This window comes from Podarcis muralis, chromosome 9 (assembly GCF_964188315.1).
Source record: "Podarcis muralis chromosome 9, rPodMur119.hap1.1, whole genome shotgun sequence".
Taxonomy (NCBI): domain Eukaryota; kingdom Metazoa; phylum Chordata; class Lepidosauria; order Squamata; family Lacertidae; genus Podarcis; species Podarcis muralis.
In genome coordinates this window covers 14,150,907-14,175,155 of record NC_135663.1, presented here as the reverse complement: position 1 = coordinate 14,175,155, position 24,249 = coordinate 14,150,907, and positions in this window count along the sequence as shown.

The window sequence follows — 24,249 nt, the reverse complement described above, 5'->3', positions numbered from 1 at the left end:
GGACACATTGCATGGACACATTGTGACTTGGCCAGAAGGGCAGAGAATGGGGATGAACAGCTATCTGATTAATCAATGAGCTAATTGGTTAAAGGCAGTGCTTTTTTTCTTTTAAAAAAATGTTTAAGGATACTCCTACTCGTATTGAAGTACTGCCCCTCAAGGAGGCCAAACTTAGATTCACAAAATGTTTAGGGGAATGCATACCCCCAGAAAAAAACACTGGATAAAAGAGCTAATTAGAAGATCACTACAGGAGGTTGATAGGTCTGCTATACATGTTACTAAGTAAAAGGCTCAGGTTTAAAGCAGAGATAGAGAACTTGTGGCGTACCAGATGTTGCTGGACCACAATTCCCACCACCCTTGACCAATGGCCATTCTGGCTGGGGGTTATGGGAGTTGGAGTCCAGCAACCATAGGGATGGCCACAGGCTTCCCATCCTTGCATCAAAGTGCATGGGGCTTTCAGGAAAGCGAATTAGTTGAGGTGAAATGCCATCTTCCCAAGCTCACTGTCCCATTTCCAGCCTGCAAACTGGGAGAAGGCCCATATGGGCAATTTAGTCGGGATGCAAATGGGATGTTTCTTTTTAAATTATATGCTCAGTATATTGTGCGGCAAATGCTGGTGACTGCTGCTGATTGCAGAAGCAAACTTGTCAGGTTGTGTATAGATGAGATATTAAGAAACTTACAGAGGGTCAAAGAGAACAGACTTTGAGAAACTTGTGCACTGAAAGCCAGTTCACAAAAGGCCAAATGCTCAGTCTTAAGGCCAAATATATCTCCTTAACTGGCTTCCGTTAATTCAGGAGGGGGGAACCTTAGACCTGGGGTCTGATATTGGTCCTCCAAGCCTCTCTATTTGGTCCTCTATTTTGTCCCCCACCCCTATGCAAATTAAAACGAACAAATTTGGAGCATGTCCAGCTAAAGCCAACCTGGGAATTCCAATGAGTGTATGAGAAACGCCATCTGTTGCACATGGTGTGGATGCCTCAGATCAGTGGCCTTCAACCAGTGTGCCATGGCACACTGGGATGCCTTGAATGATGGTCAGGGTTGCCGCAGGCAGCATTGGCCTCTGTCTCTCTTTTCCTTCCCTCCCTCCTCTGATGCCCTCTCATGTCTCTACCTCGCAAAGGCTTCCACAGCTGCTTATTGCAGCAGCCCTGGCTACAAGCTCTCCAGGCGAATGGTACCTCTGGGAGACACCTCTCTTTGGGGCAGGGGGGGGCAGTGTCAGGAGCTCAGCCTACATTCGAGAGGACCCTGGTAGAGACACATCTCCGACTGGCATGTTCTCTTCCTTCTGGTCAATCGTTCCGGAGCTTCAAAAGCTTTCTTCAGCCCGAACATCACAGCGACCAATGCCAACCGACACCGTCACACTTAGGGATCCACAGAGTTTGCGCATCTTGCATGACAGACCTCAGTAACTCAGCATTTTGGCTAATCTACTTTATTTACATACAAACACACACGGAGCACTGCAACATGGCTCCCTCTCTCTCTAGCATCAGACAGCAAAGAGAAAAAGAACAAAGGACAATAGTCCCACTTCACGGAACACAGTAACAGAAACATCCTGTCTTCATCACTTCCCACTCTGTGGAGTCAAAACATACATCGTCATGTGATAGACAACAGTCCCATGACTGCGATCATGGAGCAGGAATTCTAACAGGAGTTTCCGTCCAAAACCTTTCTGAATAATGGGAGACGGTTGGGCTGCATGATTGCTTACACCCAGGGTCCTAACCTGTCATTCTAACCTCTCCAAGCACTTTTCAGTGTGAGCAAGACCTGACTGAACATGCATTTCACGGAGCAAACCTATTAAGCTTTCACTTTTGGAAGAAAAAAAGAAGAAGTAGGAGATGACTTTAATAGGTTTGTGTTTCTCTGTTTGTCCCATTGCTGACGCTTGGAAACATTAAAAAGCACTGGATTCATTTTCCCTCTCATTTAGTCCACAGTGGCATATCTTTCCCAGAGGAGGATTACAACGCTTTACTGTATTATTTTTTTGCCACACAGATTGTGATCCTAATTACCATGTCTGCCTGGAAGACTCAGGTGTATGAATGAGTTTGTTTGCCAGAGTTATTCTCCGGTGATTGCTTCTGGGCAAGATATTCATAAGGCTTATTGAAGCCGTACCAGAGGGAAATGAGAGCTCCGAGAGCCCAGGCTAAGTGACAATTTCTTCCCTCAATGAGCTAAAGGAGGCAGGTTACTCTTAATTATTTACGACTCCAACCTGTGGAATACCTTTTCCGTTATTACCGATGTACAATGTAGCATTACTGCCACAAGGCTAGCACAGGCACCTTAGATTCTAAGCTTGGGGGAGGTGCATATCCTTTTGATATCATGTAGAGCTGCCATTTGTTGTAGGTGCTTTACAAAACAACAACAAAACACCACCATCACCAACACAGAACAGTAGCCGGGTCAACAAATGGCCAGCCTTCATTTTCATGGCTGCTCCTCTTTAAAGCCTCTCTTCAATAGACCTCCACATGGCTAACACTGGCTGGTTTCATATGAAAAACAAAGCATGGTTTGTACATGGTTTGTACAGTGATACCTCGGGTTACAGACGCTTCAGGTTACAGACTCCGCTAAGCCAGAAATAGTACCTTGGGTTAAGAACTTTGCTTCAGGATGAGAACAGAAATTGTGCTCTGGCAGCAGCGGGAGGCCCCATTAGCCAAAGTGGTACCTCAGGTTAAGAACAGTTTCAGGTTAAAGAACAGACCTTCAGGATGAATTAAGTTCTTAACCTGAGGTACCACTGTACATGGTTTGTAGTGAATGAGCAGTGTGCTGGTACGTGCTGCTTGTTCATTTCCATCTCCTGTGCTACACGGGGAGAAAACAAACCATAGAGCAGGTTTATCGTTCCACATCAACCAGCACTCAGAGTCAGGGGTGGCTGGGCCCATCTCATTTTGTCACTTGGGGCCAACCTCTGCCCACCAACCACTGCCCACCAACCACTTCTGCCGCCGGCAGAATGCTCCTTCTCGCCAAAACTTGGTGAGAGCGGGGTGTTCTGCAAGGCCCTGCCACTTGTCTTCTCTGCCCCAGGGATAGGAAAGAGGAACGACAACACCGCAAGCCAGAATGACCCCCTCTTACTGAACTTGGGGAGACAGGGCATTCCACAAGGCCTTGTCACTTGTCTTCTGTGGCTGCGGGCGGCGGCGGCCCCCTAGGATGCTCGCTGAGGGAGGCGCCGCCCCTGTGCTCACCGCACTGCCCCTCTGGGACGCTGGCCGCAGGCGGTGGAGCCCACCCAGGCCACAGGCCGTGGGTGGATCGCCTCGCCCCCAGGTACACCGCTCCAGATGCCAGAACAGCTAGCCCTGCCTCTGGTTGCCTTGAATACTGCCTGCACTTATTCTTATTCCTTCTTATTTCCAGTCATCCCTGCTCCAGGGCTGGATGCTTTCTGAAAGAAGCAGAACAGGACTCTATGGATCCTAGATGCAGCAATGCAAATTTAACCTCTGAATTGGAAGAAAGGTTGGGCAGTGATGTAGATTGCTTGAAGGATTTATGGAATCTCCTTCTTTGAGGTTTTACAGAAGAAGACTGGGCAATTTTTTGTTGTTGGAAGTGTCACCAAATTATCTTTGAGTTTGAGATTTATAGACCAGTTCATATGTTCAGCAGCCCCAACATGATGATTGTCCACAAATCATTTAAAGCCACTTACAAGCACTGCAAGGAGGTGATGATTTATGAATAAAAATCTTGACATGGGTCCTCGTTGTGTGGTCACCTCACCTTACTTACAAATCCCAGCAGCTTATGAAAGCTTTCTCACAACAGAAACAACACCATTCTTGCATTAGTACTAGGTACCTTCTAATTTCATGATGTTAGATTATTTTCAGTTATATTACAACCACTCATATGCACATACATTGAATGAGCACTGATGTTGCACAGTTCCCTGCAAACGGAAACAATTATGTCCCTGCAGCTCAGCTTTATACATTAATTTGAACTATTTTTGTTCTCTTTTTTTCAGTGGCTGAGTAGATTCATTGGAGCAGTCACACCTCTCAAACCTACCATCCCAGATGTTTGTGTACCTGCCTAAATCCAGCCATACAGACCTTCCTCAGAGATTGCTAAAACATAGCAAAGATTGCACCTGTTGTTTCAGCCAGATATAGCAGGCAGTTTGTCCCTTCTCAACAACGCCAAGAATTCAGGACTTGAGAAGCAAACTGCCTCACAGCTTCGCTGGAGAAGTGAATTTCCCTGAACTCTCTGGCTCCAAAGTGATCTCAGCATAAAAGACAACGCGGCAATCAATGTTTGCCTAATTAGATGAGGCTTGGCAGCTTTATTTATTTACAGTGACAGTGAATATGATTAAACGAGGGAGTCCATGTTAAATCCCACTATTACTGTTTAGAGAACAGGCTTTGTTTTTGTAAGCCATGGAAACAGAATGGATCACGTTGGCCAAGTTGCAAGTGTCATGATGACAACTATCCTATTAGTTTTAGTGACTAGGGCAGTTATAGCTTGAGTGAAAAAGCAATCTATATTCTAGGTCAAGAGAACCCCAGCTGTTTGCTATAATAAATAAAATTTGCAAATTAACAAAATGCATGCTAATTTGTTTGGGGCATAGCCAACTCAGAGTAGACCTACTGAAATTAATGAGACTAAGTTAGTTGTGCCTATTAATTCCAATGACTCTACTCTGAGTAGGAATGGCACTCATACGTTTGCTTTATTATGAACTTGGGGCTTGCACGATTCATTGAGCCTTGAGCAGGGCCGGCCCACTCATGAGACAATGTGAGGCGACTGTCTCAGGCGGCTGGATCCAAGGGGCAGCAAATCCTGATATTGATCTTCACTCATCCCTTCTTCCATGGCAGGGAGTGGGATGCAATTGTGTGGTTTGCCTCAGGTGACAAAACTTATTGGGCTGTCCTCTTGAGCCTTGAAATGCCCAAAGAGTTGAAAGAGGAAGTGGGAAAGAGACCTCACTCTCAACTTTCTCCTATCTTCAAAAGTGTGTAGTGCTGAAGAGAAAGCTAACCATCTGTACCACTTGGTAACCAACGGGGCAGTGAATGAGGAGGATGGCTCACAGGCTTTGTGAGTGCATGGGAAAGACTTCAAGGTGCCATTGCTCCCATGGGCGCCACACTCGCCAACTCAAAGTTAGCTCAATTCCCTTCATTTCTATTGATCGTTATTTCCCACTAGTTCAAGAGTCATCAGGCCTGGCAGTTGAGGTTGACCACTGTAAAAACATAGGACGTTTATTAGTTTATTTATATTTTAGTTTTCTGAACCTGTATTTACTATGAAGGGTGAAGGTTTTTTTGATTGAATAAACGCTACTGTAAGGATAGTCTAGGGACATGGGTGGCGCTGTGGTCTAAACCACTGAGCCTAGGGCTTGCTGATCAGAAGGTCGGCAGTTCGAATCCCCGTGACAGGGTGAGCTCCCATTGCTCTGTCCCAGCTCCTGCCCACCTAGCAGTCTGAAAGCACGTCAAAGTGCAAGTAGATAAATAGGTACCGCTCCAGCGGGAAGGTAAACAGCATTTCCGTGCACTGCTCTGGTTCGCCAGAAGCTGCTTAGTCATGCTGGCCAGAAAAACTGTCTGTGGACAAACGTCTGCTCTCTCAGCCTATAGAGCGAGATGAGCACACAACCCCAGAGTTGTCCGCGACTGGACCTAAAGGTCAGGGGTACCTTTACCTTTAAGAATAGTCTCCCTGCCCTTCAGATCTGTGATTAAACAAGTCCTGGAGGATTTTGTACTGCTTCAAAAACCTGGCAAACCTGTTTGATAAGTGATGATAATGGAAGCGAATAATGGATGGTCTGTTTTGTGGGCAGCAGCGGGGTCTTACCACAGCAGCCTTCAAGGTTCTGATAAGTTATTGCAACACAATAAGGTATGGCGGCACGAAGAACAACAAAATCATGCAGTTGTATAACTGGGATATTCTGGACACAGAGACGCACATTGTGTTTCTTTAAATAAAGTCTACGCATCTTCTCCACTTGTGGCAAACCTTTTCCCTTGAATCTGCTTTTGAGATGTGCACAAGATGTATTCTAGCTCGTGAAAAGAAAAGCGACGGGAGAGAGGGAGAGGGAGAGAGAGAGGGGTTGGCAGTTTGGGTGGCATTAAAAAGAAAGTATTCAAGCAGAGCGGAGTGAGAATGGGACTTTGGAACCAATGCCCCGAAGGAAGAGTCTCCGGAGAAACAATGGGAACGGGATAAATAAAAAGAAAGTTATAAATTCATCTATTTGCTCTTCTTTGACCCTTGCTTTTAGTCCTCTTCACAGCAACTACCCTGGGAAAGGGACAATGCTTTGCCCTGTCACAATATTGAGAAAAATTGAAACGGGGAAGAAAGACCACCAGATGCCTTTTTGTCTTAGACGTTTCCACATAATTAGCTGGGAATAAAGCTCCTCTGCATGGTTTCATTGCCTTGAATGAACTTGGATATTGCTACACAGTAGAGTGTTTTATGATTCATGCTCTGTTATCCAGTGCCTTTTCGAAAAATGCCAGCTACTTTATCATTGCCGGCCAAGCCTGGGCCCACAACTTAAAATGCAGCAATGGAAAGTTAACTGTGCGTGACAGATGTCCATGAAATTGTTTAACACCCACACGCACACACTCACTCCGAGACAAAAGCCGCCTCTTCTGGCTTCTCCTTCCAGCCGCCCCCCTCTCCTCTCAGTGTTTGTGGCTGCCGCAGGTTCAATGTTGTTATTAAACGCAAATGAAAAGCAGAACGGCGAGAAGGAATTCTTTTCCTCCAAGGCTAGGGAGAAGGAAAGGGAGCATTCGCTGCAAACGTGTTCACAACTAGCCATCGCTTAAAAGGTGGGTGGGAGGGGGGGATATTGCAGAGGCCAGGGAAGCTCACTCAGTTTGAAAGCCTAGAAATTTGAGGTTGTTAATTTTTCCCCACTCTCCCACACAAAAAAAATCCCTTTAAAGAAGAGTCGTTGCTTTTGTCTTCCCAGTCTGTATTCTTATCACATGACTGGATTGTGAATAAGATTGAGGGGCCTATGTTTCCATGGATGCAAACTCAGAAGTAAGCTTCATCAATGGGGTTTATTCCTAAGTAAATGTGCATAGGATTCTGCAGCTTATAGTCTAAATCCCCAGTTTCCTTTCTCTAGAGTTGGCCCACTTAATAGAGTTTGGTGTCAGGGCTGTTGGTCTTCTGCCCTATGAGAACCATTCTAAGCAGAAACCTGCAAATTCTGGTTTTCATGTTGTTGTTGTTTTAAAAAAAGAGTGTCTTTGCAGCCCCACCTGGTTAGTAGGGTAGCTGTTTATACACCACCAAAGCAAAGTAAATGCATCACCAGCTTGTGTTTGATTTGCATATGCTAATTTATGCAAGTTGCTCTAAGTAGAAACTATGTGGGAGTCAGCGCCGAGTAGTGGTTAAGAGCGGTGGACTCGTAATCTGGTGAACCGGGTTCGCGTCTCCGCTCCTCCACATGCAGCTGCTGGGTGACCTTGGGCCGCTCACACTTCTCTGAAGCCTCTCAGCCCCACTCACCTCACAGAGTGTTTGTAGTGGGGGAGGAAGGGAAAGGAGATTGTTAGCTGCTTTGAGACTCCGCCAAACATGGCCCTCCAGATGTTTTAGAACTACAGTTCCCATCATCCCTGACCACTGGTCCTGTTAGCTAGGGATGATGGGAGTTGTAGTCCCAAAACATCTGGAGGGGCAAGTTTGGCCATGCCTGCCTTAAGGGGAGTGAAAGGTGGGATATCAAGTCCAAACTCCTCCTCAAACTCCTCCTCTTCTTCTTCCTCTTCTTCTTCAGTGAGGAAGACTGTGCCCTAGGTGACCTGCCTGCCTCCTCAAATCTGCTGACCAGGTGCTCACTGCTGATGAGCAACTTCAGGTCTCCTCCTGCTTTGTCTTCTTAGGGTCATTTATCATTAAACTTGACCTGAATCAGACAGCCCTTCAGAGAGAGGAATCTCCTTTGCAAATCAGGACACTGCAGTTGTTATAATCCTACGAAAAATGCCCCATTGATTAAGTGCATCGAGGGAGTTCTAAACCACTGTTCATCAACCTAGGGTTCCCAGATGTTGGATGGCAACTTCCATCACCCTCAGCCAGCTTAGTAGTGTGGGAATGCTGGGAATCATAGCCCAACAACTTCTGAGGACCCGTGATACTTAAAAAATATACTTTAGAAAAACAATTACAGGAATCTGTCCCTTTCTATTTTATTGCAACACTGAAGTCATGTTACTGAGAACACAAAGGCATGGTCCAAATCAGGCAGGTATTCATTATACTTTCCAAAAGCAAGGTCCTTTTTAAATGCTTGTGAGGGGCTGGCTCAAAGATATAGAAGTTTTAACAACTCCCAAAAAAGGAGAATCACAGAACAAATGCACCACGTCTGCCAGCTCTGGAATGGCATGTGAATTAATTACAAGATGTTAAAGTATGAGTTATAAGTCATTTTCCCAGGCTGGTTGTTGAGGAAACTGTACACATGCTTACTTTTTAAGGGAAATAAAACTGTGAATTATAAACAATCTAATCAAAAAGTCCCTAAATGGTGTACATAAAACAATACAAAACAAGTATCAATAATATACAAATAAAAGCAGGAATATTTAAAATAAAGGATACTTAATATGCCCTGATAGGATTGCTGAAACAGGCAGGGAGTCATAAAGTTCAGCTGCTGTCAAAGTGAAAGTTGAACTCCTCCTCAATATGGTGCAAACATAATATGCTATTTGTAAAAATGCAACTTTCATAGATTTCAGGGGTCGAGTAGGTGCATAGATGAGAAAGCAATTCTCCAGTTAACAACATTTCCAATCTTAAATTCACATTTTCACATCAGTTTGAATTATTATTTTTAGATGAGAAAAAGTCCTAATGAAAATTCACCAGTCCACATTTCTCCCAACATACACATTTTAGCAAGCATTTCCCCCCATATCCCATTTTGTTTCCAGTAATGGATAGTTCTCTGCACACTTCCCCCAATATAGACTTTTTAAAAAATTGCAAAATTCAGGAAACTGCGAATTTCAAAGTATAAAGCTATGCCTATTGTTTCGGCAAAAGACGAATTTGGCCGATTCGCATTAACATGCGAACCGCACTGGATCCCTGCCCCCCATCACTGGTGGGGTAGGTGGCCTGTGGGTGGCCCAGCTCAACATTTCACTGAACGTTTCATTCCCACCCCTTTGACGACGACCCCCGGTCAGGCCACTTTTATGCCAGTGACAGCTTCATGAAGCACAAAACATGGAGCGATACATGGCATGAAATTGGCAACAAAGCTGAGCAAAAGGAGGAACAATCCTCTGGCAGGATGCGATGACAATATGGCTGATTAGATCTGGAAGCAGATGCCAGCAGAGAGCATTGTCCCGGTGACTGAAAAGACATGACCTCCGAGGTGCAGGAGACAACGAAGCCCTCCTCGTGAACCAAAAGGGGAGGGAAGGAGAGGTGAAACCAATGAATAAATCACGCACTGAATAATAATAATTAAAAAAAAAGGAGGAGCAGGAGAAGTCGGGAGAGAGAAAACGAAAAATGCTAAAGAGGAACTTTTTTTAAAAGAGAGAGAGAGAGAAAAGGGATGGAATGGGAAGGGGAGGGGAGGGCGGTTCAGAATGTGGCTGCTCTGGCCTCCTCTCCCCAACCCACAAACCCCCGGCTAGCTGACACTCTGTCAGACAATGGCTTTTTAACAGATGGGAGCCCGAATGAAAGGGGGCCAAGTTGTGCGCAGTTGAGAAGGCCTGTTTGTTTAGTCTGTGGCTTGGGCAGGTGTCCGCAGAAAGGCAATCCAGCCGGTTAACTGTCTCGGGGCAGCTCTGTTTAAATGCAGCCTTCGCAGCCAGTGTTCTCAACGGAGCCTGCCTTTGCTAGCAGAGGGCCCTGAGTTGGCCCATATTGTTTGTGAAGAAACCTAGAGGTGCGGTAGAGTAGGGTTTGGGTGGAGGTAGGGGGGTAGGGACCCCAGATCTTTAAAAAAATAAAGTCCAATGGCTACTGTTCAGCTGCTTGCCAAGCCACAGGGCTGGCATAAATGGTGGGGATGTTAACTAGCCTCTCGCTGCAGCCCAGAAGGGGTCACCAGGCAAAAGACTGCTGGTGTGTGTGTGTAAAGGTAAAGGTAAAGGGACCCCTGACCATTAGGTCCAGTCATGACCAACTCTGGGGTTGTGGCACTCATCTCACTTTATTGGCCGAGGGAGCCAACGAACAGCTTCCAGGTCATGTGGCCAGCATGACTAAGCCACTTCTGGCAAACCAGAGCAGCGCATGGAAACACCCGTTTACCTTCCCGCCGGAGTGGTACCTATTTATTTACTTGCACTTTGACGTGCTTTCGAACTGCTAGGTTGGCAGGAGCAGGTACCGAGCAACGGGAGCTCACCCTGTCGTGGGGATTCGAACCACCAACCTTCTGATCGGCAAGTCCTAGGGTGTGTGTGTGAGAACGTCCCAGGGTGTGTGTGTGAGAAGAGGCTAGAGAAGTTTCCTACGTGACTCATGGGGGGAATCAGGAAAGAAAAACGCAGAAGAAACTATTTAAATATCCAAAAGTTTATAATCCTACAATCAGGCAGGCATCTTCACTGTACTCTTTTCGATGCTTGCTAAAAAAGCAATTTTTGTTTAGACAAGCCTGCTGAGAGAATGACTCAAGTTTTCATCTGTTTTTAGTCCATAGTTATTTTAACTTTTTGAAAGTCTTAAATCCTTGCTAATTTTTTCTTATGGCTACTATTTTTGTTTTATCTCCCCCCCCCCCCGAAGCATTCAAAATTTTTTATTTAAAAACAACAACACATCAATGAAGCGGTATATAAATTTTATGAAATGAAATAAATAATCCAACATGTTTCAGACTTTTATTTTGCATTTTTGTGAAGAGTTTCAAAACAAGTATTTTGTAAATACATTAACAGGGTAAAAACTCCCAAGCATGACAGTTGTTGCCATATTATTATATAAAGGATCGGTATGATTAAGTTGACAAGTAAGAGGTTGGGAGCCAGAGGAAGAGGAATGTTTCAGAGCTGTCCGGCCCTCCCTCCGAGAATTTTGTACACCACACAGACACATATTACAAAATTACAGTGGTACCTCGGGTTACATACGCTTCAGGTTACATATGCTTCAGGTTACAGACTCCGCTAACCCAGAAATAGTGCTTCAGGTTAATAACTTTGGTTCAGGATGAGAACAGAAATTGTGCTCTGGTGGGGCGGCGGCAGCAGGAGCCTCCATTAGCTAAAGTGGTGCTTCAGGTTAAGAACAGTTTCAGGTTAAGTACGGACCTCCAGAACGAATTAAGTACTTAACCCGAGGTACGACTGTATATCTATATAAATCCATAAAACTCCGCATAGATTACATTTATATAACTTCACAGATTTTAAAAAATACAATTCAAAGAAGTAAAAATGTAGCCAGTATGAATGTACACATTCTTATCAAATTCATGCCAATATATTAATTTCATGAAAGTAGCATACACGCAATTTCAATTTCAAAAATAGATTACTTACACAAATACAGAATGAGAAAGTGAATCACTTACTCAAAATACAGAAGCTCAGCCTTTTCTTCTGCTGCCTCCACTCCCTTCTTAATGTACTATACCAGATCTATTATCGTATGTAAACACAACGTATAGAAAATTTTATGGATTTCTATATGCAATTTTGTAGTTATAAAAATGTATTTTTATTTATAGAATTCCCTGACAAAGGACTGGATAGGTTTGAAAAAAAAAAGGATCATAAACTTTTGCAGATTAAATGGATTCTTTTACCCACTTTGCGTCACAAAATGGCACCTCCCACTAGGGAAGAAGAAGGGATTGAAGCTCTCTATCAGGAACAAGTGTGTGTGGAGAGTGAAGATCTACATGGGATGCTTTCCTTGGAGGCCGGATCTGCTGCCTCTATGGGTCCTGCCACCTGAGGCAGTGACCTCACCTTGCCTCATGTGTGGGCCGGCCCTGATAAAAACTCAGCATCTGGTCTGACTCAGCATCCTGTATTCCTGCATTTCAGGCCAATGCCTGTTCCGCCTCGCTTTTTAAAAAGCTATTCTGTCTCTTCTTGGCACTCCTTTCTACTTAGCACACAGCCCCTCCTCAGCTATAAAGTTTCTTCAGTGTCTCTCCTCTCTGGTTAGTCTTTTCTTCTTTGACTTCCTTGACTCCTCTGCCCTTTTCAAGCCTCATTCTCCATCCAACCCACCTTTCAGTTGCCTGTTCTCCTCCTTTTCCTCAGTCTGGGCCCACTGTCCCTCACTGACCTTTTGCAGCCTTTAGCCTACCTTTGTGTTCGGTTTTATATCCCCTTGAAAGAGCCACACTGTGTCAGAGCAAACTGCAAAGGAACATCCCATGCCAGTTCAGCCAATTAGGCTACATTCACACCATACAAGGACCCTCCAAGTGTCCCTATTTTCCATGGACAGCCCCAGATTTTAATAATAATAATAATAATAATAATAATAATAATAATAATAATAATAATAATAATTTATTTATACCATGCCCATCTGGTTTCCCCAGCCACTCTGGCCGGCTCCCAACCGAATATTAAAAACACAATACAGCATTAAACATTAAAAACTTCCCTAAACAGGGCTGCCTTCAGATGTCTTCTAAAAGTCAGATAGTTGTTTATTTCTTTGACATCTGCTGGGAGGGTGTTCCACAGGGCGGGCGCCACTACCAAGAAGGCCCTCTGCCTGGTTCCCTGTAACCTCACTTGTCGCAGTGAGGGAACCGCCAGAAGGCCCTCGGCGCTGGATCTCAGTGTCCAGGCTGAACGTCCCGGTTTCTGATTTGATCCCGGAATGTCTCGCTTTTCCTTGGGATGTCTCTATTTTCTTCAGCGAAACGTTGGAGGGTATGGAATTATCAGACTCCTGAGTCATCAGAAGGCAGACCTGTATAGGGAAGGTTTTTTAAATGTTTAATGTTTTATTATGTTGTTATATATGTTGGAAGCTGCCCAGAGTGGCTGGGGCAACCCAGCCAGATGGGTGGGGTATAAATATCAAAATAATTATTACTAATATTATTATGGAATAAAGGTAAAGGACCCCTGACAGTTAAGTCCAGTTGTGAATGTTTCTGGGGTTGCGGCGCTCATCTCGCTTTACTGACTGAGGTTGGCAGGAGCTGGGACTGAACAATGGGAGCTCACCCCGTTGCGGGGATTCGAACCGCCAACCTTCTGATTGGCAAGCCCAAGGTTCAGTGGTTTAGACCACAGCGCCACCTGTGTCCCTATTATGGAATAGGGGATCCTTATTTTCATCAGAGAAATGCTGGAGGGTATGCATACATTGAAAGCACTTGGAGACTAAACTGTTACGAGTTTCCCCAAAGAATTTTGGTAGCTGGAGTTTGTTAAAGGGGCCGGGAGTTGTTAGGAGACCCTGTTGTAACAACAACAACAACAACAACAACAACAACAACAACAACAACAACAACAACAACAGCAGCAACAACAATTTATTATTTATACACCGCCCATCTGGCTGGGCTTCCCCAGCCACTCTGGGCAGCTTCCAACAAAATATTAAAATACAGTAATGCATCAAACATTAAAAGCTTCCCTAAACAGGGCTGCCTTCAGATGTCTTCTAAAAGTCTGGTAGTTGTTGTTCTCTTTGACATCTGGTCGGAGGGCATTCCACAAGGCGGGTGCCACTACCGAGAAGGCCCTCTGCCTGGTTCCCTGTAACCTCACTTCCCGCAGTGAGGGAACCGCCAGAAGGCCCTCGGTGCTGGACCTCAGTGTCTGGGTAAAACGATGGGGGTGGAGACGCTCCTTCAGATATACTGGACTGAGCCCGGTTGTTAGGAAAGAATTCCCAGAGGTCCCTGTGGGAAAGGATTGATTGTTAAGCCAATAGCTTTTAGTGGGGAACTGGAGTCTCCTAATATCTCTCAGCAAACTTTGAGGAGAGCTGTAGTGTGACTAAACCTCACATGTCTGGAACATATCCTACTGCACCAAGCTAAGATCCGCATCCTTTCCTCCACCTAATTTTGCCCCTGACTCCTCCTACCACGTGGCCCCCAGAAGCTTCCTTACAAGGAAATGTGGCCCTTGTGCTGGAAAATGTTCCCTGCCCCTGTTATAACCCACCCGCTGCACTCTTGATGTAAATTTAAAGAGCCAAGAAGACCGTGCAAGACATTTCCAAGCCTATTGAGCGAGCAGAAGGTCCAAAGATTCCCCGCAACTCCACCAGGAGAGAGAAAGCTTTAAGCGAGCAAGGAAGCTTTTCTTTTTAATGTCATAACATGCTAGTTCCTCACCAGGGACTGTGGTGATTAACAGTATCCATCCTTCATGGTGGCTTAGCCACCCCCCGCCTCTCCCGGCCGCCTTCCTCCCTTCCTCCCCTTGACTAACCTTTAATGTATTCATTGCCTAATTTTCATACATGCTGATTGAATAGCGATTTATTCCACAAGTGCTCGGGTAGCCGCCCTCCCCCCCCCACTCCCTCCCCGCCAAAGCTAAATGCAAAAATCTTTATTCCGACCAATGTCTAAATCATTGTTTTCTGGCGGCGCAGATCATGTGGCACACGTTATTAATAGCTCTGGTCTTTCCACCACTTGACACACCGCTCTAGCTGTCATTCTGCTCTCTGGCTCGTATGATTCTTGCACTGGTGAAGTGCCAGCCCCAGGCCTCTCCCATCAGTCACTGTCACCCACCAACCAGTGATGAATAGCTTTGCCGTCGCCGTGGCGAGGCTCGGGCTCTGATTCACATGCGCCTGACTTTTACCAACTTGAGCACACCAGCTGAGGCCTCCATCCCAGCTGAGAGAGGCCTCAGTGACCTGGAAAAGACCACCGCCTCTTCTTCCCTCCTGCTCTGTCTCACACAGGCACACACACACACACACAGGATTAGTTAAAAACTGAAACAAATCCTAATGCGATCATGTCACTAATTATACGTTTAATTCAGTTATAAGCAGCTAATGGCTCCCACAGTGACAGCTTTTACTGCTAAAAGGCAATTCATTCCTGAAACAGAGAAATCTAATTACACAAAATGCCCCGTCCTAATCCTTTCAAAGAATAATCTTATTTGTAGACATTAACATCCCAGATGCTGCTGCTGTTTGTCCATTATGACAGTGTTTGTCCTGAATAATGTATAAATAGCTCTTTCTGGACAGTTGCATGTCACTAAATCAATACAATTTGCTGCCTTCTGCTACATTAAGTCAGTCCCGGCAAGCTGGAGAAAATTAACCTTTTGTTTCCCACTCAAAGGCCCCTCGGAATTAGAAAAGAGAAAGAGGGCAGGGGGGGACGGGACTTTCATTTCTTTTTGTGTGTGCGGTGGGTTTTTGGTTTTTTGAAAGAGCCTCAAAATATGCAGCAGATGATCAGAAGCGACAGATATTTCCATGGAACCAGCAGCAAAAGGCGACCGTACAAAAGGGCATAAGGTAGAAGAACCACATATGGTTTGATGCTCTCTCTAAATGTCTAGAACGTCTTCAGTCAAAGTGGTTTCTAATTACTGCGCTCTCTGCACAGAAGGCTTTGTTTCTTATCTGACGGCACCTGAACTTTGGACCTAGGCAGGGCCACGGAAAGGATCCTCTGGAATTCACACAAAAAATGAGAGGTCCTCAACTCCCAGCTCAGGATTAGCTCAGAGATATTTTGGTGCCTGAGGCAGGGCAGCAAATGCCACCGCCAACCCAAGTCACGTTTAAAGAATCCCAGGAACTGTACTTTGCCACTCCCAAAGTTACAGCTTGCAGCACACTTAGCAAACTAAGGTTCCTAGGATTCTTGAGAAGAAGGCATATGATTGGCATAGGCAGCCAAGGGGCACTGTTCCCATGGAAAGCCAAGTTCTTTTGGGCACCTGTGGCAGAAAATTCTGCCCGCAACCTCTCTTCCTGATTGATAGATCCAGCGCCGAGGGCCTTCTGGCAGTTCCCTCATTGCAAGAAGTGAGGTTACAGGGAACCAGACAGAGGGCCTTCTCGGTAGTGGCGCCCACCCTGTGGAATGCCCTCCCATTAGATGTCAAGGAAATAAGCAACTATCTGACTTTTAGAAGACATCTGAAGGCAGCCCTCTTTAGGGAAGTTTAGGGAAGTTTTTAATATTTAATGCTGTATTGTTTTTAATACTCGATTGGGAGCTGCCCAGAGCGGCTGGGGAAACTCAGCCAGATGGGCGGGGTATAAATAAATTATTATTATTATTATTATTATTATTATTATTATTATTATTATTATTTTGTAAAAAATTAAAAACAGCAATTAAGTCACAAGTGTGCATACAGTCATTATAAATTAAGTAACAGTTTGCTTCCCTTTCATGACATCAGATCCTGCTGAGGCCACCTCATTCTCTGCCTGATGGTGGTGCCCAGTTATATACTTATTATTATTTATTTCGCAAGATTTATATAGCACTTAAGTGTTGTTTTTTAAAAGTCAAAGTGGTTCACCAAAACAATAAAACAATAGCATTATTTAACTTTTTAAAAAAACTGATTAAACATAATTAAAATCAACAATAAGTTTAAAACCAGATTAAAACACATGCCAGCATTCTACTCCAGACACCTGATACCAAGGCCAGGTACAAGATCTGGAACACCTACAACACCTGCATTTAGGGTTAGGGTTCATTACACCTATAAAAGGCTTATCACAACAAAAAGTCCCAGAAAAGTTTGCGGCAAAACCAAAAGCCAGTAATAACAGGCATGAAGGTAATGTTTTTATGTCATCTGCACAAAGACATGGAATCATTGGTGATGCCCCAAAGCCTGGAAAAACAAAGATGTTGATGGCAGATGGGTCTCCCTTGGGAGAGCATTGCATAGATGGGAAGCCACTGCAGAAAAGACCCTTCTCAGGAGGTGAGGATGAAAAGAAGCTGCCGGTCAAGGAAGACAAAGAACAGAGGACTAGCTGGTCACCTGATCTGACTTGCTACCCAAGGGATAGCCGACCTGGGTTACCCTTCCGATACCAGTTGGACAGTTCTGGTCTTTGTATACATCAGGGTATGGTGGTCTGTACTACTTAAGAGACATCACCTTGCCGACAAAAGTCAGTATAGTTAAAGCTATGGTTTTCCCAGTAGTGATGTATGGAAGTGAGAGCTGGACCATAAAGAAGGCTGGTTGCTGAAGAATTGATGTTTTTGAATTATGGTGCTGGGGGAGACTCTTGAGAGTCCCATGGACTGCAAGAAGATCAAACCTCTCCATTCTGAAGGAAATCTGCCCTGAGTGCTCACTGGAAGGACAGATTGTGAAGCTGAGGCTCCAATACTTTGGCCACCTCATGAGAAGAGAAGACTCCCTGGAAAAGACCCTGATGTTGGGAAAGATTGAGGGCACAAGGAGAAGGGGATGTCAGAGGACGAGGTGGTTGGACAGTATTCTCGACGCTACCAGCATGAGTTTGACCAAACTGTGGGAGGCAGTGGAAGACAGGAGTGCCTGGCATGCTCTGGTCCATGGGGTCACGAAGAGTCGGACACGACTAAATGACTAAACAACAACTTGGGGGGGGGTGTGAATGTGATTTGTGAATGCTTAAAAAAGTCTGAAACAAACAAACCAGAGTACAAGGCATCAAAGAAGAGAGGCTCTGGTCCAATCCTCTCTTAACGTATGTCACCAATGAAAAATGCTGTTCTTTCTTCCCTGCAGCTTGAAGTATTTAGGGATTCTACCACTCTTTAGATTCCCCCTTTTGAAGTGGAGAGACATTTTCATATCAATCTAGTTCACAATAGCTTTGGGAGATCCTCATGGAAGCACAGATCTGTATCTCAGATGCTGGATCATTTCAGCGCCTCAAAAGCAGTGATCAGGGGCATTCTGGATCTGAGTATACAGCCCCCTAAATGGTCAACAAATGGGCTCTGAGGGAAGCAAATCACTTACATGAGCAGGTGTCTTGAGCAGCTTAGAGCCAGTTCAGATGTACCTTATTAGAACAGGCGTTGCCAACCTGGTGCCTTTCAAATGTGTTGGATCCAGTACAGTTTGGCAAAGCTCGTATTTGCACCAGCTGATAAGCACAAACAACAGCTTAAGGAAGGGTTGTTTCTACATCAATATCCCACAAAAAATTGGCCTATAAGCCAGAAAAAATGTCACCCATGATGAGTACACAGCACACCAGGCTGTTGAGTTTTGCCAATTTGTCCTTGCACATAACTGTTTCAGATTTGGGGACATCTTGTTTGGAAAAGCAAACTTTAGAGGTGGCTAGCACAAAGCCTCCTGAATAAATCTGTCTGAAATATGGTAGTGTTAATCCCCTCTTGGGAGGCTGCTGCGTCTCCAAATTTCATGCACCTATGTGAACAATATTGTGGCCATTTTGGCTTCCCATGTGCAGAAGTAGAATTCTCAGATTTTCATGGGAAGAGGGATTGACTGTTAAACCACTCTGAGAATTATACCTCTGTGAGGCGAATAGGGGTCTCATAACAACTCTCAGCCCCCTCACAGTTCCCCGGATTTGTCTGGAAGAAGCCAGGGCATTTTCAAGTGGCATGAAACTGCTTTAAATGTGCAGTGCGGATGGGGACTGGAAAAAATGAGATGTCCCATAGCAGGCTGATTTCTGTGGTTGTTTTTCCCCTCATCCTCCTATGATTTGAAAGCCATGTCATTTGCCTCCATTCCCATTTCAGTAGCATTTTTCTCCCGCTCCCCCATGAAAAGCCCCAGAAAAACAAAACACACCGTGACTCTTACTGGTTGTTGTCTTAAATGACTGTCTCAAAAGCCATGCTTTTTCCTGTCGTAACTGCACTGCACGACTCCAGCACATGCCTTTATTTATGCTTTCAAGGGGGTTGACTGATGGCAGACACTTTGCTTAATTGAATCTCCTGCAGGGTTGTCTGAGAAGTGAAGGCCGCAACATTTCTCTGGCCAAGACAATGAAACACACACAAAGGTGTTTAACTAGCTGGTTTCAACGGTCTCTCTTTTTAAAACCAGTTTACACCAGCTAGGCAAACTAGCACCTCTGAACAACAAAACAGAAAACCTCATGTTACTTCTTTGCAAGTCAGATGAAAGTCCGAGTTTAAGCGCTGATCTTTCTCACAGCCATTTGTGACATGGAAAGAGTGGACTCATGCGTTTTGCTTGTTGTAAACTGGAGCCGAGCTCAGATGGACAGATGAAGAGAAGGGAAGGGAGAACACAGAGAAGGAAAGTGGAAAGGTATAGTTTTTAAGTTAAAAGTGGGGAAAAAGTTTTTGGGGGACATCTGAAAGGGGAGATAGAAACAGTCAGTTTAGAACTAATCAGTGCTCCCCCCCCAAAAAAAAATGTTTAGGGGTACTCTCATTTTGACTTAAGAAAATAACCGTTTTATAGTTCAAATTGGGAAAATAAATACAGTAAATGGACAAAAGTACATAGATTCACAAAATGTTTAGGGGTATGCGTCCCCCCGGAAAAAAACACTGGAACTAATATTTATTTTAGGGTTGCCATATTTCAAAGGTCTGTATGCCGACAAAGTTAGTTAAAGCTCTTGTTTTCCCAGCAGTGATATAAGTGAGAGCTGGACCATAAAGAAGGCTGATAGCCGAATAATTGATGCTTTTGAATTATGGTCCTGGAGGAGACTCTTGAGAGTCCCATGGACTGCAAGAAGATCAAACGTATCCATTCTGAAGGAAATCAGCCCTGAGTGCTCACTGGAAGGACAGATCCTGAAGCTGAGGCTCCAATACTTTGGCCACCTCATGAGAAGAGAAGACTCCCTGGAAAAGACCCTGATGCTGGGTAAGATGGAGGGCACAAGGAGAAGGGGACGACAGAGGACGAGCTGGTTGGACAGTGTTCTCGAAGCTACCAGCATGAGTTTGACCAAACTGCAGGAGGCAGTGGAAGCCAGGAGTGGCTGGTGTGCTCTGGTCCATGGGGTCACGAAGAGTTGGACATGACTAAACGACTAAACAACAACAATATTTCAAAAAGCGAATACAGTGGTGCCTCGCAAGACGAAATTAATTCGTTCCGCAAGTTTTTTCTTCTTGCGAGTTTTTCGTCTTGCGAAGCACGGTTTCCCATAGGAATGCATTGAAAATCAATTAATGCGTTCCTATGGAAACCGCCTTCAGACCAGGTCCGGGGACAGTCTGTCCCCCGACCTCTTCTGAAGGCTGGGGGGGGGGGCAAGGACTTTTCTTCCCACCCCCAGCATTTTAAAAAACCCCGGGACAGCGGAGGACTTCTCCGCTGTCCGGGGCGATCTTAAAATGCTGGCGGGCGGCATTTTAAAATCGCCCGGGACAGCGGAGGACTTCTCCGCTGTCCGGGGCAATTTAAAAGCCCCTGGGAAGGCAGGCAGGGGGGACAAAGACTTTTGCCCCCCGCCAGCCTTCAGAAGAGGTCCTGGACCTCTTCTGAAGGCCGGCGGGGGGCAAAAGTCTTTGCTCCCCCCCTGCCTGCCTTCCCGGGAGAGCGGAGAAAGGCAGCGCGTTTCTCCGCTGTCCTGGATGGCTTTTGAAGGCAGGCAGGGGGGAGCAAAGACTTTCGCCCCCCCGCCCGCCTTCAGAAGAGGTCCAGGATTTTAAAAGCAGTCCGGGATAGCAGGGAAGCGCTTCCCGCTATCACGGACGGCTTTTGAAGTCAGGCGGGGGGAGCAAAGACTTTCGCCCCCCGCCGGCCTTCAGAAGAGGTCCTCTTCTGAAGGCGGGCGGGGGGCAAAAGTCTTTGCTCCCCCCGCCTGACTTCAAAAGCCGTCCGCGATAGCGGGAAGCGCTTCCCTGCTATCCCGGACTGCTTTTAAAATGCTGGCGGTGGGGAGCAAAGCCTTTCAGCCCCCGCCGCCCTTCCTGGACCTCTTCTGAAGGCCGGAGGGGGGGAAAGGCTTTGCTCCCCACTGCCAGCATTTAAAAGAGGTCCCCGGAGATTTCCCTATGGGCTTTCTTCTTGCGAAGCAAGCCCATAGGGAAATTCGTCTTGCGAAGCAACTCGCAAACGGAAAACCCTTTCGTCTTGCGGGTTTTCCGTCTTGCGAGGCATTCGTCTTGCGGGGCACCACTGTATGTGTGGATTTTCCCGGACATTTCAGTGATTTCTATCTGGACGCTGTTTTCGACTGCCATATTCTGGCTATGTCTGGGAAATTCCGGACGTTTGGCAACACTAACTTATTTGCTGCCACAAGAATATGCAAGCCACCCAGAGTGGCTGTGACAACCCAGTCAGATGGGTGGGGTACAAATAATAATTGTTATTATTGTTGTTATTATTAGCAGAAAGATGCTAATAATAGATACACAAGTTCCTAAAATCACAAATTAGCTAAAAAAGGAAAGGGGGATATTACTTTGCTCATGAAATTAATTATATTTTTCTAGATGCTATTAAAAGAAACCAAACTAATGGATTTATCAGAAATGCTCTTTTTAGTAACAATTACCAATATAAAATGGCCTTGTGTGTTTCTTCTCTTTAGTAATATTTGTTTAGTTGCATTATATCTTTATTATGCCCCCAAATTTGATTTACTATGCATTCCTATTGCACACCCATTCAGGAACGGCAAAACGTCACTTCGAACCAACCTCTTGACTTCCTTGGTTGATCAAATATGGTGTATAACTTCACACACGAGCCAGCAGGATGTAACGTCTATCCCTTGCAAGGGAAGGGTGAACATGAAGGCACATAGCCTTTGGGTCATGCATCGTATTCTGCATGCTGCGAAGAACTGTGCAAGCCAGAGACTCACACCCATGTCCCATCACATAGAGAGCCCCCACGCTGTGAGACGAGGCCCTCAGTTGACTGTGGATCAATGTTGAGTTGAGGTTGACTTAACCAGCACATGACCTGCACACTCTTGACTGAAAACATCAGGGAAGGAATGGTAGGCACCGCTGGAAGCCCTGTTTGCACAAGTCACGTTGCACCGCTTTGAACAGGGGCAAATGTTCCAAATAAAACTCCACGAGAACTCTGTCAAAATTGCCAGCTGCTCTGTGGGTGATTGGTGGCCTGCAGGCAGTGCCAACGACTGCAGTGCCAGAAGATCAGGGGATATTTGGATAGCTATATGTGTGTCTGAATTTATTGGGCTACTTCCCTTGACATATTATGTCTTACTGTTGTGCAGGCTCGGGAAAAGTTGAGTTTGTAAGGGATGCTCAATATTTGAAAGGTGCATTCCCTTGATCCAGAATTCAGAGAATCTGGCTTTTAGGTTCTATTTAAGAACAGTTATGTCAACATAAACCACAAATAAAGAGTCCAGAAATTCAGGGTTGTTGTTTTTTAATTCTGTTGGTGTAATTTGGAAAAATGGCTGAGCACTAAGTGCTTGGTCTGTTTCTTGAGCAGCAAGGAAAGCTAGGCCTCTACAATAAATCATAATGGAGAATTTGTTGAGAGGCAAAGCTTGCTTTTTGGGAAAGATGGAGGGCACAAGGAGAAGGGGACGACAGAGGACGAGATGGTTGGACAGTGTTCTCGAAGCTACCAGCATGAGTTTGACCAAACTGCAGGAGGCAGTGGAAGACAGGAGTGGCTGGTGTGCTCTGGTCCACGGGGTCACGAAGAGTCGGACACAACTAAACGACTAAACAACAACAACAAAAGCTTGCTTTGGATTTGAATAGATCACTGGTTTGGATAAATTTCTCTGAAGCTGAAATATTTGAAAAATGCTGGTTGGAATAGTTCAATGGTAGGGGTGACTGCATGGCATACAAAAAGTGATATATTTGGTTCCAAGTGTCAGGATCAGGTAGCAAGCAGGTGATGGCAAAAGACTTCCACCGGAGACCACTGCCTGTCAAAGTAGACAGTTCTTGAGAAGATATAACAATAGCATGACATTGTGTAAGGCATTGTCTTCTGCTTCTGCTTTAATAGGGAACACACAATTAAGCAACCCAAAAAACCTGCTCTCATTTTCTTTAATAATGAATCTTGTTTGTTATTAATATTGTTCTGCATGTTTTACTTTTGTGCACCTTAAACTTGATGTAAAAACTTAATAATGAGTTTAAAAATTGAAGAAAAGGAACCATACAGAAAATAATAATAATGAATATCATAGTCCTATGAGAGACATGAAAAATGTGCCAATGCTGCCTGAAAAGAAATCTGAAACCAGAGAGGGTCTAAGTTAAATTCCCAGGGTTGCAAAGGTGGGACTTCCGGACTCTACCTATACCATTGCCTCTCCTCCTAACAAGCGATGGATGAATCTGTCAATTTTGCTTTCTCTCAGTCTCATTTTTCCAAATTTAAATTCAGTTCTCCAGACTTCCACGTAAGTGTGTGTGCTTTTAAAATCCTTGCAAAAAAATGGTCATGGTTTTAGAACATGTTTTGCCTAAAAAAGACATTTTTAAATGAAAAATATGCATTTTTGCAAATAATTTCGTATGTTATTTTCATTAACGCAAGCATTTTTGTACACACCTTCTCTGTAACACACACATTTCTGTATGGATTGTTGGGAGGGGTGTGCAAAGGTTAACAGTTTCAGTTTGTGTGCTGTTGTTTCAGGGACTACAAAATGTTTACATCAACCTGTAAAATGCAACCAATTTCTTCCTCATTGCTACACCTGGTGGGCTCAAACAAAACAAGCTATGCAAATAAGCATGTCTATTCAAATTCGTAATTCGGCTTTTCTCGCAGCAGAAGGGTTGGTTTGGCTCACGATTTTGATTTTTAAAAAATTAACAGAGAGCACACACAAACCCTGGTGGTGGGCTTCCAAGTTAAACCTAGACCCAGCCATCATGTTTGTTGTGTGTTGGCTAAGCTGGCCTGTTCTTCTGCCCTCAATTGCCTTCCTTCCAGCTGCTTTCATCCTTGTGCCACTAGCAGACCAGGAAAGCGACCTTCCACATGGCCTGCTGATTTTTTTCTCCCTTGGGTGGTTGTTGCTGTTATTGTTGCTGCTGCTTTGCATATCCCCCAGAGCACATGTCTCGGTGTGTGATTTCTCAGTATGTTTTGTGGAACTGTACAAACGATACAATTGTACAAAAATTATCCTATATGGTCATTAGGACCAGATGATGTGAAAAACAGGAGGTTGCAAACCATGCCCTTTCTAAAAAATTAAATGCACAAAATACACACTAAGGGTGAAATTAACACATTT